Source organism: Scylla paramamosain, chromosome 24 (genome assembly GCF_035594125.1).
Source record: "Scylla paramamosain isolate STU-SP2022 chromosome 24, ASM3559412v1, whole genome shotgun sequence".
Lineage (NCBI taxonomy): Eukaryota > Metazoa > Arthropoda > Malacostraca > Decapoda > Portunidae > Scylla > Scylla paramamosain.
In genome coordinates this window covers 18,400,608-18,416,111 of record NC_087174.1, presented here as the reverse complement: position 1 = coordinate 18,416,111, position 15,504 = coordinate 18,400,608, and the positions used below count along the sequence as shown (strand labels likewise).

General features: G+C 42.2%; 1 protein-coding gene across 2 annotated transcripts in view; it reads right to left on the bottom strand.

The window, feature by feature from the left end:
* Positions 1 to 15,294: 15,294 nt before the first annotated feature.
* Positions 15,295 to 15,504, bottom strand: part of LOC135112841 (uncharacterized) — a 10,197-nt gene continuing 9,987 nt past the window's right edge. For both annotated transcript variants that reach the window (XM_064027711.1, XM_064027712.1), the window contains exon 6: positions 15,295 to 15,504. This exon is cut by the window's right edge and continues 746 nt beyond it. The gene's annotated coding sequence lies outside the window, so the exon portion shown is untranslated.

Below are 15,504 nucleotides of genomic sequence, written 5' to 3'. Positions count from 1 at the left end.
TCCAGTGTGCAGCATGACGTTGCATGCCACTGTGAGGAGGCAGGGCTATAATTTCTCTCTTTCTGCTAGGGTAGGTTAGTGTCCTTATACAGTGTCAGTCATGATTGCACAATCATGGTGATTATGTAAACAGTTCGATCATTGGTTTTGGCCACACAGTAGGAATGAAATTGTGCAACATCAGTTGTCATGTGTGTTTCATCCAGTCAAGATGAGTAGGGAGGCTGCATGCATTGCCATTGTCCTTGCCCTTCACAGTATGGAACCAAAGAACAGAAGGATGGTGTGGATGAAGGACTGGTTTCAGAAAAGCATGAATTCACCCATGCCAACCTTTTTTTTTTTTATGTGGGAGGGACACTGGCCAAGGGCAACAAAAATCCAATAAAAAAAACAAAAAACCCACTGAAATGCCACTCCCAGAACAGGGATTGAGGGATAAGTATCCTGAAACCTACCTCTTGAAGGAATTCAAGTCATAGGAAGGTGGAAATACAGAAGCAGGCAGGGAGTTCCAGAGTTTACCAGAGAAAAGGATGAATGATTGAGGGTACTGATTAACTCTTGCATTAGAGAGGTGGACAGAATAGGGGCGAGAGAAAGAAGAAAGTCTTGTGCAGTGAGGCCGTGGGAGGAGGGGAGGTATGCAGTTAGCAAGATCAGAGGAGCAGTTAGCATGAAAACAGCAGCAGAAGATAGCTAGAGATACAACATTGTGGTGATGAGAAAGGCTGAAGACAGTCATTTAAAGGAGAGGAGTTGATGAGACGAAAAGCTTTTGATTCCACCCTGTCTAGAAGAGCAGTATGGGTGGAACCCCTCCCAGACATGTGAAGCATACTCCTTACATGGATGGATAAGGCCCATGTACAGAGTTAGCAGTTGGGCGGTTGAGAAGAACTGGCGGAGACATCTCAGAATGCCTAACTTCATAGAAGCTGTTTTAGCTAGAGGTGAGATGTGAAGTTTCCAGTTTAGATTATAAGCAGAGGACAGACTGAAGATGTTCAGTGTAGAAGAGGGGTACAGTTGAGTGTCATTGAAGAAGAGGGGATAGTTGTCTGGAAGGTTGTGTCGAGTTGATAGATGAAGGAATTGAGTTTTTGAGGCATTGAACAATACCAAGTTTGCTCTGCCCCAAACAGAAATTTCAGAAGTCAGGCATTCTGTGGCTTCCCTGCGTGAACTGTCTACTACCTGAAGGGTTGGACATCTATGAAAAGACGTGGAAAATGCAGAGTGGTATCATCACCATAGGAGTGGATAAGACAAGAAGTTTAGTTTACAAGGTCATTGATGAATAATAAAAAGAAAGTGGGTGACAGGACAGAACAGTGAGGAACAACACTGTTAATAAATTTAGGAGAAGAACAGTGACCGTCTACCACAGCAGCAATAGAATGGTCAGAAAGGAAACTTGAGATGAAGTTACAGAGAGAAGGATAGAAACCGTAAGAGGGTAGTTTGGAAATCAATGCTTTGTGCCAGACTCTATCAAAAGCTTTTGATATGTCCAAGGCAACAGCAAAAGTTTCACCAAAATCTCTAAAAGAGGATGACCAAGACTTAGTAAGGAAAACCAGAAGATCACCAGTAGAGCGGCCTTGACGGAACCCATACTGGCGATCAGATAGAAGATTGTGAAGTGATAGATGTTTAAGAATCTTCCTGTTGAGGATAGATTCAAAAACTTTAGATAGGCAGGAAATTAAAGCAATAGGACGGTAGTTTGAGAGATTAGAACGGTCACCCTTTTTAGGAACAGGTTGAATGTAGGCAAACTTCCAGCAAGAAGAAAAGGTAGATGTTGACAGACGAGTTGAAAGAGTCTGACTAGGCAAGGTGCAAGCACGGAGGCACAGTTTCGGAGAACAATAGGAGGGACCCCATCAGGTCCATAAGCCTTCCGAGGGTTTAGGCCAGCGAGGGCATGGAAAACATCATTGCGAAGAATTTTAATACGTGGCATAAAGTAGTCAGAGGGTGGAGGAGAGGGAGGAACAAGCCCAGAATCGTCCAAGGTAGACTTTTTAGCAAAGGTTTGAGCAAAGAGTTCAGCTTTAGAAATAGATGTGATAGCAGTGGTGCCATCTGGTTGAAATAGAAGAGGGAAAGAAGAAGAAGCAAAGTTATTGGAGAAATTTTGGCTAGATGCCAGAAATCACGAGGGGAGTTAGATCATGAAAGGTTTTGACATTTTCTGTTAATGAAGGAGTTTTTGGCTAGTTGGAGAACAGATTTGGCATGGTTCCGGGCAGAAATATAAAGTGCATGAGATTCTGGTGATGGAAGGCTTAAGTACCTTTTGTGGGCCACCTCTCTATCATGTGTAGCACGAGAACAAGCTGTGTTAAACCAAGGTTTAGAAGGTTTAGGTCGAGAAAAAGAGTGAGGAATGTATGCCTCCATGCCAGACACTATCACCTCTGTTATGCGCTCAGCACACAAAGATGGGTCTCTGACACAGAAGCAGTAGTCATTCCAAGGAAAATCAGCAAAATACCTCCTCAGGTCCTCCCAACTAGCAGAGGCAAAACACCAGAGGCACCTTCGCTTAGGGGGATCCTGAGGAGGGATTGGAGCGAAAGGACAAGATAAAGATATGAGATTGTGATCGGAGGAGCCCAACGGAGAAGAAAGGGTGACAGCATAAGCAGAAGGATTAGAGGTCAGGAAAAGGTCAAGAATGTTGGGCATATCTCCAAGACGGTCAGGAATACGAGTAGGGTGCTGCACCAATTGCTCTAGGTCATGGAGGATAGCAAAGTTGTAGGCTAGTTCACCAGGATGGTCAGTGAAGGGAGAGGAAAGCCAAAGCTGGTGGTGAACATTGAAGTATCCAAGAATGGAGATCTCTGCAGAAGGGAAGAGGGTCAGAATGTGCTCCACTTTGGAAGTTAAGTAGTCAAAGAATTTCTTATAGTCAGAGGAGTTAGGTGAGAGGTATAGGGCACAGATAAATTTAGTATGAGAGTGACTCTGTAGTCGTAGCCAGATGGTGGAAATCTCGGAATATTCAAGAGCGTGGGAACGAGAGCAGGTTAAGTCATTGCGCACATAAACGCAGCATCCAGCTTTGGATCGAAAATGAGGATAGAGAAAGTAGGAGGGAACAGAAAAGGGGCTACTGTCAGTTGCCTCAGACACCTGAGTTTCAGTGAGGAAAAGAAGATGAGGTTTAGAAGAGGAGAGGTGGTGTTCTGCAGATTGAAAATTAGATCTTAGACCGCGAATGTTGCAGAAGTTAATGAAGAAAAAGTTAAGGGGCGTGTCAAGACACATAGAGTCGTCGACAGAAAGGCAGTCCGACCTGGGGACATTTATGGTCCCCTCCCCAGATGGGGACTCCGAGGCTGGTGTAGGAGTCGGCATGATGATTTTAAAATTTTTGAGTGAAGGGTGTGTGTGTTATTAGGTGCTTGTAGTTTTGTGTGGAGGAAGAGAGTTGTCTTTAGAGGGCAGGCTGTGACTGCCCCCTTGTGTTGTGAGACACAAAGGGAAACATTCAGTGAGGTCACTGCTGGGTTTAATGATAAGTTCTAAGTTCACAGCACCCCCTGAACAGTGCTTTAGACCTCACTGGGAGTAATTATCGTTTCGGCAGGTGTATATATATATATATATATATATATATATATATATATATATATATATATATATATATATATATATATATATATATATATGTATATATATATACATATATATATATATATATATATATATATATATATATATATATATATATATATATATATATATATATATATATATATATATATATATATATATATATATATATATATATTCATCATTTCATATATCCATTCCAGATGTGGCGGGTTCATATATTCATCCCACGTGTGCCCATGGCCAGCCAGTCTTTTCTAATTTTAACCTCTCTCCTTCTCTCCCTCTCATGGGAGTTCACACCTTCTTTCCAGTCCTTAGGGAAAACATCTGCGTTCGCTTCTGATTCCTTCTTCCTGATCATTGGCTAAAAAAACAACGACCGCTGTCATTGGTCGATTCACCCCATTTCCTGGCATCTCATTCGTCATTTCTTCACCTCAAAAGCTGTATTATGATCCATTTCTCTAACATAAGTAGAGCCTGCATGCATAGCTAGGGAGAGTCCGAGAGAGTCTTCCGAGAGAGTCAGTCTTGTCTTTAGAGAGTCTGTTCATTTCATCAGTTCATGAGCACTCCAGCTCATATCAGTTCAGAGAGAGCGTTGGATCAGTCATCACGTCTATAATCAACTGTCTCGTATCACGTGTGTACATTTTCTATATTATTAAATCAAGAACTCAAATAAATCGTGTCTTTTACTTGCACACATCAATATCAATCATCACCCACGACCTCCACGCTACCAACAATACCAAGCTCAAAACCTGGTCCTTTACACTACCACCACACTACTCGTATTCCTGACCGTCTTGGAGATACGCCCAACATTCTTGACCTTTTCCTGACCTCTAATCCTTCTGCTTATGCTGTCACCTTTTCTTCTCCGTTGGGCTCCTCCGATCACAATCTCATATCTTTATCTTGTCCTTTCGCTCCAATCCCTCCTCAGGATCCCCCTAAGCGAAGGTGCCTCTGGTGTTTTGCCACTGCTAGTTGGGAGGACCTGAGGAGGTATTTTGCTGATTTTCCTTGGAATGACTACTGCTTCTGTGTCAGAGACCCATCTTTGTGTGCTGAGCGCATAACAGAGGTGATAGTGTCTGGCATGGAGGCGTACATTCCTCACTCTTCTTCTCGACCTAAACCTTCTAAACCTTGGTTTAACACAGCTTGTTCTCGTGCTACACATGATAGAGAGGTGGCCCACAAAAGGTACTTAAGCCTTCCATCACCAGAATCTCATGCACTTTATATTTCTGCCCGGAACCATGCCAAGTCTGTTCTCCAACTAGCCAAAAACTCCTTCATTAACAGAAAATGTCAAAACCTTTCAAGATCTAACTCCCCTCGTGATTTCTGGCATCTAGCCAAAAATATCTCCAATAACTTTGCTTCTTCTTCTTTCCCTCTTCTATTTCAACCAGATGGCACCACTGCTATCACATCTATTTCTAAAGCTGAACTCTTTGCTCAAACCTTTGCTAAAAAGTCTACCTTGGACGATTCTGGGCTTGTTCCTCCCTCTCCTCCACCCTCTGACTACTTTATGCCACGTATTAAAATTCTTCGCAATGATGTTTTCCATGCCCTCGCTGGCCTAAACCCTCGGAAGGCTTATGGACCTGATGGGGTCCCTCCTATTGTTCTCCGAAACTGTGCCTCCGTGCTTGCACCTTGCCTAGTCAGACTCTTTCAACTCGTCTGTCAACATCTACCTTTTCTTCTTGCTGGAAGTTTGCCTACATTCAACCTGTTCCTAAAAAGGGTGACCGTTCTAATCTCTCAAACTACCGTCCTATTGCTTTAATTTCCTGCCTATCTAAAGTTTTTGAATCTATCCTCAACAGGAAGATTCTTAAACATCTATCACTTCACAATCTTCTATCTGATCGCCAGTATGGGTTCCGTCAAGGCCGCTCTACTGGTGATCTTCTGGTTTTCCTTACTAAGTCTTGGTCATCCTCTTTTAGAGATTTTGGTGAAACTTTTGCTGTTGCCTTGGACATATCAAAAGCTTTTGATAGAGTCTGGCACAAAGCATTGATTTCCAAACTACCCTCTTACGGTTTCTATCCTTCTCTCTGTAACTTCATCTCAAGTTTCCTTTCTGACCGTTCTATTGCTGCTGTGGTAGACGGTCACTGTTCTTCTCCTAAATCTATTAACAGTGGTGTTCCTCACTGTTCTGTCCTGTCACTCACTCTCTTCTTATTATTCATTAATGATCTTCAAAACCAAACTTCTTGTCCTATCCACTCCTACGCTGATGATACCACCCTGCACTTTCCCACGTCTTTTCATAGACGTCCAACCCTTCAGGAGGTAAACATATCACGCAGGGAAGCCACAGAATCCTTGACTTCTGATCTTTCTAAAATTTCTGATTGGGGCAGAGCAAACTTGGTATTGTTCAATGCCTCAAAAACTTAATTCCTCCATCTATCAACCCCTCTTCTTCAGTGACATTCAACTGTCCCCCTCTTCTACACTGAACATCCTCGGTCTGTCCTTTACTTATAATCTGAACTGGAAACTTCACATTTCATCTCTAGCTAAAACAGCTTCTATGAAGTTAGGTGTTCTGAGACGTCTCCGCCAGTTTTTCTCACCCCGCCCCCCCCCAAGCTGCTAACTCTGTACAAGGGCCTTATCCGTCCATGTATGGAGTATGTTTCACATGTCTGGGGGGATTCCACTCATACTGCTCTTCTAGACAGGGTGGAATTAAAAGCTTTTCGTCTCATCAACTCCTCTCCTCTAACTGTCTGTCTTCAGCCTCTCTCTCACCGCCGCAATGTTGCATATCTAGCTGTCTTCTACCGCTATTTTCATGCTAACTGCTCTTCTGATCTTGCTAACTGCATGCCTCCCCTCTTTCCGCGGCCTTGCTGCACAAGACTTTCTTCTTTCTCTCACCCCTTTTCTATCCACCTCTCTAACGCAAGAGTTAACCAGTATTCTCAATCATTCATCCCTTTGTCTGGTAAACTCTGGAACCCCCTGTCTGTTTCTGTATTTCCACCTTCCTATGAATAGAATTCTTTCAAGAGGGAGGTTTCATGACACTTATTCATCAATTTTTGACCACTGCTTTGACCCTTTTATGGGACTGGCATTTCAGTGGGCATATTTTTTTTATTAGATTTTTGTTGCCCTTGGCCAGTGTCCTTCCTACATGAAGAAGAAGAAGAAAAAAAAAAAAAAAAAAAAAAAAAAAAAAAAAAAAAAATATATATATATATATATATATATATATATATATATATATATATATATATATATATATATATATATATATATATATATATATATATATATATATATATATATATATATATATATATATATATATATATATATATATATATATATATATATATATATATAATTGTTAAGACTGATGTAAGGACTGATGTAAGGACTGATGTAAGGTGACTACTTAACTTCCAAAGTGGAGCACATTCTGACCCTCTTCCCTTTTGCAGAGATCTCCATTCTTGGAGACTTCAATGTTCACCACCAGCTTTGGCTTTCCTCTCCCTTCACTGACCATCCTGGTGAACTAGCCTACAACTTTGCTATCCTCCATGACCTAGAGCAATTGGTGCAACACCCTACTCGTATTCCTGACCGTCTTGGAGATACGCCCAACATTCTTGACCTTTTCCTGACCTCTAATCCTTCTGCTTATGCTGTCACCCTTTCTTCTCCGTTGGGCTCCTCCGATCACAATCTCATATCTTTATCTTGTCCTATCACTCCAATCCCTCCTCAGGATCCCCCTAAGCGAAGGTGCCTCTGGCGTTTTGCCTCTGCTAGTTGGGGGGACCTGAGGCGGTATTTTGCTGATTTTCCTTGGAATGACTACTGCTTCCGTGTCAGAGACCCGTCTTTGTGTGCTGAGCGCATAACAGAGGTGATAGTGTCTGGCATGGAGGCGTACATTCCTCACTCTTTTTCTCGTCCTAAACCTTCTAAACCTTGGTTTAACACAGCTTGTTCTCGTGCTATACATGATAGAGAGGTGGCCCACAAAAGGTACTTAAGCCTTCCTTCACCAGAATCTCATGCACTTTATATTTCTGCCTGGAACCATGCCAAGTCTGTTCTCCAACTAGCCAAAAACTCCTTCATTAACAGAAAATGTCAAAACCTTTCAAGATCTAACTCCCCTCGTGATTTCTGGCATCTAGCCAAAAATATCTCCAATAACTTTGCTTCTTCTTCTTTCCCTCCTCTACTTCAACCAGATGGCACCACTGCTATCACATCTATTTCTAAAGCTGAACTCTTTGCTCAAACCTTTGCTAAAAACTCTACCTTGGACGATTCTGGGCTTGTTCCTCCCTCTCCTCCACCCTCTGACTACTTCATGCCTCGTATTAAAATTCTTCGTAATGATGTTTTCCATGCCCTCGCTGGCCTAAACCCTCAGAAGGCTTATGGACCTGATGGGGTCCCTCCTATTGTTCTCCGAAACTGTGCCTCCGTGCTTGCACCTTGCCTAGTCAAACTCTTTCAGCTCTGTCTGTCAACATCTACCTTTCCTTCTTGCTGGAAGTTTGCCTACATTCAACCTGTTCCTAAAAAGGGTGACCGCTCTAATCCCTCAAACTACCGTCCTATTGCTTTAATTTCCTGCTTATCTAAAGTTTTTGAATCTATCCTCAACAGGAAGATTCTTAAACATCTATCACTTCACAACCTTCTATCTGATCGCCAGTATGGGTTCCGTCAAGGCCGCTCGACTGGTGATCTTCTGGCTTTCCTTACTGAGTCTTGGTCATCCTCTTTTAGAGACTTTGGTGAAACTTTTGCTGTTGCCTTGGACATATCAAAAGCCTTTGATAGAGTCTGGCACAAAGCTTGGATTTCCAAACTACCCTCCTACGGTTTCTATCCTTCTCTCTGTAACTTCATCTCAAGTTTCCTTTCTGACCGTTCTATTGCTGCTGTGGTAGACGGTCACTGTTCTTCTCCTAAATCTATTAACAGTGGTGTTCCTCAGGGTTCTGTCCTGTCACCCACTCTCTTCTTATTATTCATTAATGATCTTCTAAAACAAACTTCTTGTCCTATCCACTCCTATGCTGATGATACCACCCTGCACTTTTCCACGTCTTTTCATAGACGTCCAACCCTTCAGGAGGTAAACATATCACGCAGGGAAGCCACAGAACGCCTGACTTCTGATCTTTCTAAAATTTCTGATTGGGGCAGAGCAAACTTGGTATTGTTCAATGCCTCAAAAACTCAATTCCTCCATCTATCAACTCGACACAATCTTCCAGACAACAATCCCCTCTTCTTCAATGACACTCAACTATCCCCCTCTTCTACACTGAACATCCTCGGTCTGTCCTTTACTTATAATCTGAACTGGAAACTTCACATCTCATCTCTAGCTAAAACAGCTTCCATGAAGTTAGGTGTTCTGAGACGTCTCCGCCAGTTTTTCTCACCCCCGCAGCTGCTAACTCTGTACAAGGGCCTTATCCGTCCATGTATGGAGTATGCTTCACATGTCTGGGGGGGTTCCACTCATACTGCTGTTCTAGACAGGGTGGAATCAAAAGCTTTTCGTCTCATCAACTCCTCTCCTCTAACTGACTGTCTTCAGCCTCTCTCTCACCGCCGCAATGTTGCATCTCTAGCTGTCTTCTACCGCTATTTTCATGCTAACTGCTCTTCTGATCTTGCTAACTGCATGCCTCCCCTCCTTCCGCGGCCTCGCTGCACAAGACTTTCTTCTTTCTCTCACTCCTATTCTGTCCACCTCTCTAACGCAAGAGTTAACCAGTATTCTCAATCATTCATCCCTTTCTCTGGTAAACTCTGGAACTCCTTGCCTGCTTCTGTATTTCCACCTTCCTATGACTTGAATTCCTTCAAGAGGGAGGTTTCAAGACACTTATCCACCAATTTTTGACCACTGCTTTGACCCTTTTAGGGACTGGCATTTCAGTGGGCATTTTTTTTTATTAGATTTTTGTTGCCCTTGGCCAGTATCCTTCCTACATAAAAAAAAAAAAAAAAAAAAAAAAAAAAAAGACAAGAGGCGTCTTCTGCAGTTCTCACAAGGGTTTAGATTTTTAGCTCCTCGGAGCTCCGCCCACATTACCACTGAAGAACCAGCGGAGTTGCCTGGCGTGCTGCCCAAGGAAAAAAAAAAAAAAAAAAAAAATCCTACAGTTCATTGGCAATGTGTCCCTCACAGAGACCACAACAGCCTTAACACTTTAAGTTTATGGTATTTATGGTAATATCTGCAGAGTATTTTAGCATGAATTGGTTGCATCAGTCATGACCTCACACTGTATTATGGCATTGTACCAGAACACAATGATGTGTTGGAAGTCTTGTCCCAAAACAGGAAGGCCATTCAGGCACCTTTACCTGCCTTGCCAGACTGCCTCAGGCCACTGGAAGGCTTGACAGTTCCACACTCATTGTTAGCAAATGTTACTATTAACTTAATTTGAAACAATTCATGCTACACAGTTTTAATAATGTTTTTCACTCATGACTCACTTGTATGCAGATAATTCTGTAAGTTCGAGATTTTATTGGAAACAATACATGCACATCGGCTTGTTTTCATCTAACATGTTTGCATCGCTATTGGGAGTAGCTGTGGCTTTCGCTCCGCCCCGCTGCCCGCCCACGATTCTCGCAAGCCCTTTGAAAGCTTGCGGCCCGGTTAGTTGTAAGGTTCCGAAGCTCCCAGGAGACCTGCGCGAAAGGAATGCGTCGAAAAATGCGTTTCTGAGGCGTTTGTGAAGAATTGAAGAAGACGTCTAAAATACTAAAAATAGAGATGCTTTGATATTTTATTTTATAACTGCCGCTAGTTTTATGAGTCATAATCGGCCAATATCAGTCATTATTTTCACCTGTAATGTCTTGACCAGGCTACGGCATATTACTTTATATCTCTTCTTTAGATGTAACAACCATTAAACAAGGATAACCAATGCGTCTGCCTTTCTCTCTGCCTCGATCACACACACACACACACACACACACACAGAAAAAAAAAAAAATCGGTCATATAGGATTACTTTTAATTAATTGACAATATCACAAGGCCTGGAAGAGCCCCTATTCACTTCAAAATGGCATAAACTTCAAGCAACGAGTGGTGAAGGTTGCTGTGGTCTCTGTAGGGACGCTTCGCCAATGAAATGTACGACGCTTATCCCCTGGGCAGCATGCCAGGCAACTCCGCTGGTCTATTCTCAGTGGACAAGTGGGCGGAGCTCCGAGAAACCTCGAATCGAGGCGCCTTGGAGAACTGAAGAGGAAGCCTTATAATCCATTCAGTTATGCAAAACTTTCGTAATATTTAGGAAAACCAAATGTCAACTACTAAAACACAATCTTAGCCAGTCTGACTGAGATCAATGGAAAATAAGGGTAATATGTATCTTAAAGTCATAGGTCCAGGGCTGAGACGAGACTTTCCTCCAAAACAACGGGACCAAAAACGTTCAATGAACAAGCGTACTGTTTTCTTTTCATCTCCCTTCCCATCATTTACCCTGTCACCACCTACATTACCCCTTACCCTGTCACCACCTCCTCTGTCTTCAGGAGTGGCCAGGTCTACGTGGTCATTGGCCTGTAAGTGACCTGTATAGTTCCGTTCATCGCCGACCATTACCGGTGGGAGAATGGAAGAGAACTGAGCCTGAAGTTCGTCGGTGTCGCTGTAGTGTTCGTAATTGTCCCATTGTAAGTAGCTGTCCGTTATATTCTTGATCAATAGATTAGCCAAATATAGGGATGAAATAGTGTAGCGACCAAAGCTAGTATATCGGTTAATAAGCCGTTTTATCACATCCAAAATAGGTATTCAAACTGCGCGAGGGTTAGTTTTGAGGTAGAGGATAAAGGGCAGGTCGGTCACACTCAGCAAGTAGGAGAGATATCAAATGCAGAGGTCGGCCATTTTACCACCAGACGTGAGCCAAACCACAAGTTTTCCACGGTCTGGATAGCATACCAACCCCTCATATAAGAGGGAACCAGAGCGGACCAGAGTCGCTTCTTTGTGTTTGTGTACCCATATCATGGTCAGTGAGTTAAGGTGTTAAGGTGTGTGAAACCCCTGCACGAGGCCACGCTGGCCCGAGGGAGTTCTGTACGACGGTCGGTGAGAGGTATTGGTGAGTGAATGAGGACGGTGAGTGGCGGTATTGAATGAAGGCAGACGGTGTGTGAGAGTATTTATTGAAATATTCAATGTCTTTAAACCTGGGAAGAATTAATTACATGTCAAACACCTGCAGAAACACTGTCTATATTTACTCGATCCTCGTCCCTGGTTGCCGGCACACTGCTTGTGCTCAGACTCACCATCATAACTTCATCGTATGCCTCCAAAGCCTAAAGAAACCAAAACCGCTCGAAAGCTACGTTACCAAATAAGGAAGTAGGAAGTGTGACCGCTACAATAGACCCTATAAAGTGTTCACAATATTGAAGCGTACGGTGCAGAGGGTCAACTCAGCAGCGAGCGGGGGTTTGTTTACATGGTGGGCTGACGGTCGCCGCTGCCACCCGCTGTCCCTCATATCAACTGAGGGAACACTCGGGACTAGGCTTCCAAATGGGACACTACAGTAGAGAGGGCATGCCATGTTATGAGCGTGTGGGATGAGACTGGAATGTTTCCGTGTGGGTGTGGGCGGATGTGTAAAAAAAAGAGTGGGACGGTTTATATGGATGTGGGTGGGGGTACGTGATATTATGGACGTGTGGGATGTTTTATATGGGTATGGATGGATGTGTGTAAAGTTATGGGTATTTAGGAAAATAGTAGGATATTTTGTGCGGATGTGGGTGGATGTATGGGTGTTTAGAAGTGTTTAGAAGTGTGAGTGTTGATAGATGTATGCGATGTTAATAGCGTGTAGGATGAAATTTGGGTGTTAAGTGTGTGTGTTTATGTGTGTGTGTGAAGTTATGGGTGTGAATAATGAGAATGAAATCATATCATTCGGCCGCAAAATGTATGAGCGCGGTATAATTACATTTAATACACATTGTTCTCCCCAACTAACCCCTCTCGTCTCTCGAAGATGCAATAGAGAGGGAGAGCTAATGAAGTGTAATGAGCGACCAGCCAGCCGCGAGCACCCCTGTCATAACCAGCAAGAGAGAGAGAGAGAGAGAGAGAGAGAGAGAGAGAGAGAGAGAGAGAGAGAGAGAGAGAGAGAGAGAGAGAGAGATTTGATTAACGTTTCTAAAAAAAAAAAAAAAAAGATAAAAAAATAAAAGTTAAGTAAAAATTATCCGATATTGACTAGAAAGCCTTGTCTCTCGGTCCCTTGAGAAGGATTTGATAGCTTAGTAAGATCGAGTTACTGACATTTTTTCCTTCATATCATGACTTGAATGGCAAACAATACGCATATCTGATGAAGCTCAGTTAGAGCCATTGAGATATGGTTTACAGTATGACAAACATTTATTCTTCCCAGGTCAAAGTTTTTGCTCCGTACTTTGAAACGTTCAGTTCTATCATGATGAATAATTTCAGAGACCACTTTGGAGATGATTAGTCTGATCTTCATGGATGTTTTTCTCATTGCTAATGTACAATATTAACCCTTTCACTGCAACACGGAACAATTAGCAACACCAAAAGCATCTAGAAAAAAGATAGCGATGAAAAAGAATAGATTTTGTATTTTCTTCCCAATTCATAGACTGGATATGGCTGTTAAACAAGTAAAGATGTCTCAGAGTGATTGGTAATTAGGGAAAGGTGTACCAAGTGGCAGTCAAAGGGTTAAACTTATACTGAACATAAAAAAAAATACCCAATAGTTTCACTAGAGCTTGTTAGACGTTTATAACTCTTGTTTTAATCATTGGAATCAAAAAGACTTCTACCATATTAGAGTCTTAAATTAGCGCTAGAGTAATGAAAGCACACTTAAAAACCTTAACAATTTAAATTTTACGGCTATGATCGTCCGCCGCTAACCATCCTGGCACTGTAAACGTGGAGAGTTTGGCACAAAAATAATGTTTAATAAGTTACAGGTATTGAAGGGGAAATTTTGTTAACTTTGAGATAAGACGCTGAAACGTTTGAGAGTATTGGATTCAAGTTGTTGATAGTGTTTAGTGTGTAATGGACAGAGACGGGGCGTTCATATAATGTCTTTATGTTCCTCTTCGCTTCACCTGCCATGGTTGCAGTGCCGTCTCCGTGGTTAAGACCGGGGTGACGGAAAAAAAAAAAAACAGACTCTTTATGGAACGTAACAGAAAAGGAAAACCATTTAAACACGCTCTTTATCGAAGGTTGCCACCACATCATGATACGGCATAAAGTGAAGGAATAGTATTCCCAAAACGTTTCGGTGTCTTAACCTTCACTATTTTTAACTAGTTTTGGTAGAGTTTGTAGGAACATTTAAGAATCTCATCATTATCGTAGTAGTAGTTTAAAAAAGATTTTGTATCATCAGTGAAAGAAAAATCACCCAAGAGAACATGATTAATCATTCGTGACCTTTGAAAATAGTCGTTATGAGAGACCAAAGCATTTCATGATACGGGTGTATAGGGCAACGTTTTCAAATTTTATTTCTAAAAAGGAGGTAGAAAGATACTGGATCTCAAATGTTGTGGTGAATGATTTGAAAAGAGACTCGGTAATCAAGTTGTTAAAACGTGGCCTCTTTATTTCATCTGCATTTATTTTTACAAATTTAATATATTTTAATCTTGTGGATCAGTGTAATATTTTCAATAAAAAATGCAGTGCGCTCTTTATTTCATTAATTTCAAACTTACGTGTCCTCCCTTTCCTTCCTCCCCAGGTATTTTCTTCCTCTGGGGCAGGACGAGGCAAGGAGGGGAAAAATTTAGGGGAGTGGAGAAGGATGGCGGGAGGGGATGAAAGGGAGTTGCGGGGGGCATTTTATAAACGGACTCAATGCAAAGCTGGTGTGTAAAAGCCTGATATTATATTTTACGCTAACCAGGTGCAGGCGAAGCGGTTTAGTCTTATAAATATCTGTATATTTAGAGAGAGAGAGAGAGAGAGAGAGAGAGAGAGAGAGAGAGAGAGAGAGAGAGAGAGAGAGAGAGAGAGAGAGAGAGGAACTCCCCGCAGCTGTACCAGGGTGGGTGCCTCACTTACTTGCAGGATGTGTTTCCCTTTCTCAGTTATCACAACTGTTACACAAGTTAAGCGTACTTACCTGCTTTCTACTCGTCATGCTGTTTTTTCATAGGGTAACCAAAAGGTCGAAAAGAGGCCCCAAAGAGTGTAGTTTTGAAAAGGAACAAAATTCGAGAAGTTTCTTGTAATAGATAAGTAGTAGAAGACACGTAACTCAACTCACTTGAAGAAGAATTTTTGGGAATTTTACCAGAATATCTGAGTCTGCTGCCATTCGACACGTGAAGGAGGATGTTTCAGTTGTGTCTCTGATTCCTTATTTGTTTTAGAAAGTGGATCGTTCCTCGAGGGTCTGATGGAAAGCGACGAGAGGAAGAGGCATGAGCACTTCTAGACATCACTTTTCCTCCTTCATTTTTCTTTGTCCAGTAATGCCAATGCCCTCCAAACTTTATTGGAGTGTTCTTCGTATTGAGTTTCACAGATGGAAAACACGCGTGGGAAAGAAAACAACGAAAAATGAGGTATCACTATTATTTGATTGCTCACGTGGACGCACAGAAGCATCCGACTGAGCTAAAAAAAAAAAAAAAACATTAATAAAGAATGACATGGAAAGATGAAGATGTTGGAGGAAACCACTCCAGTTTTTTTACAAGATCAAACATATGAGACGGAGGTGCGGGGCTGGAGAGGAAGGACTTTACGAGTATGAAGGAGGATCTGAC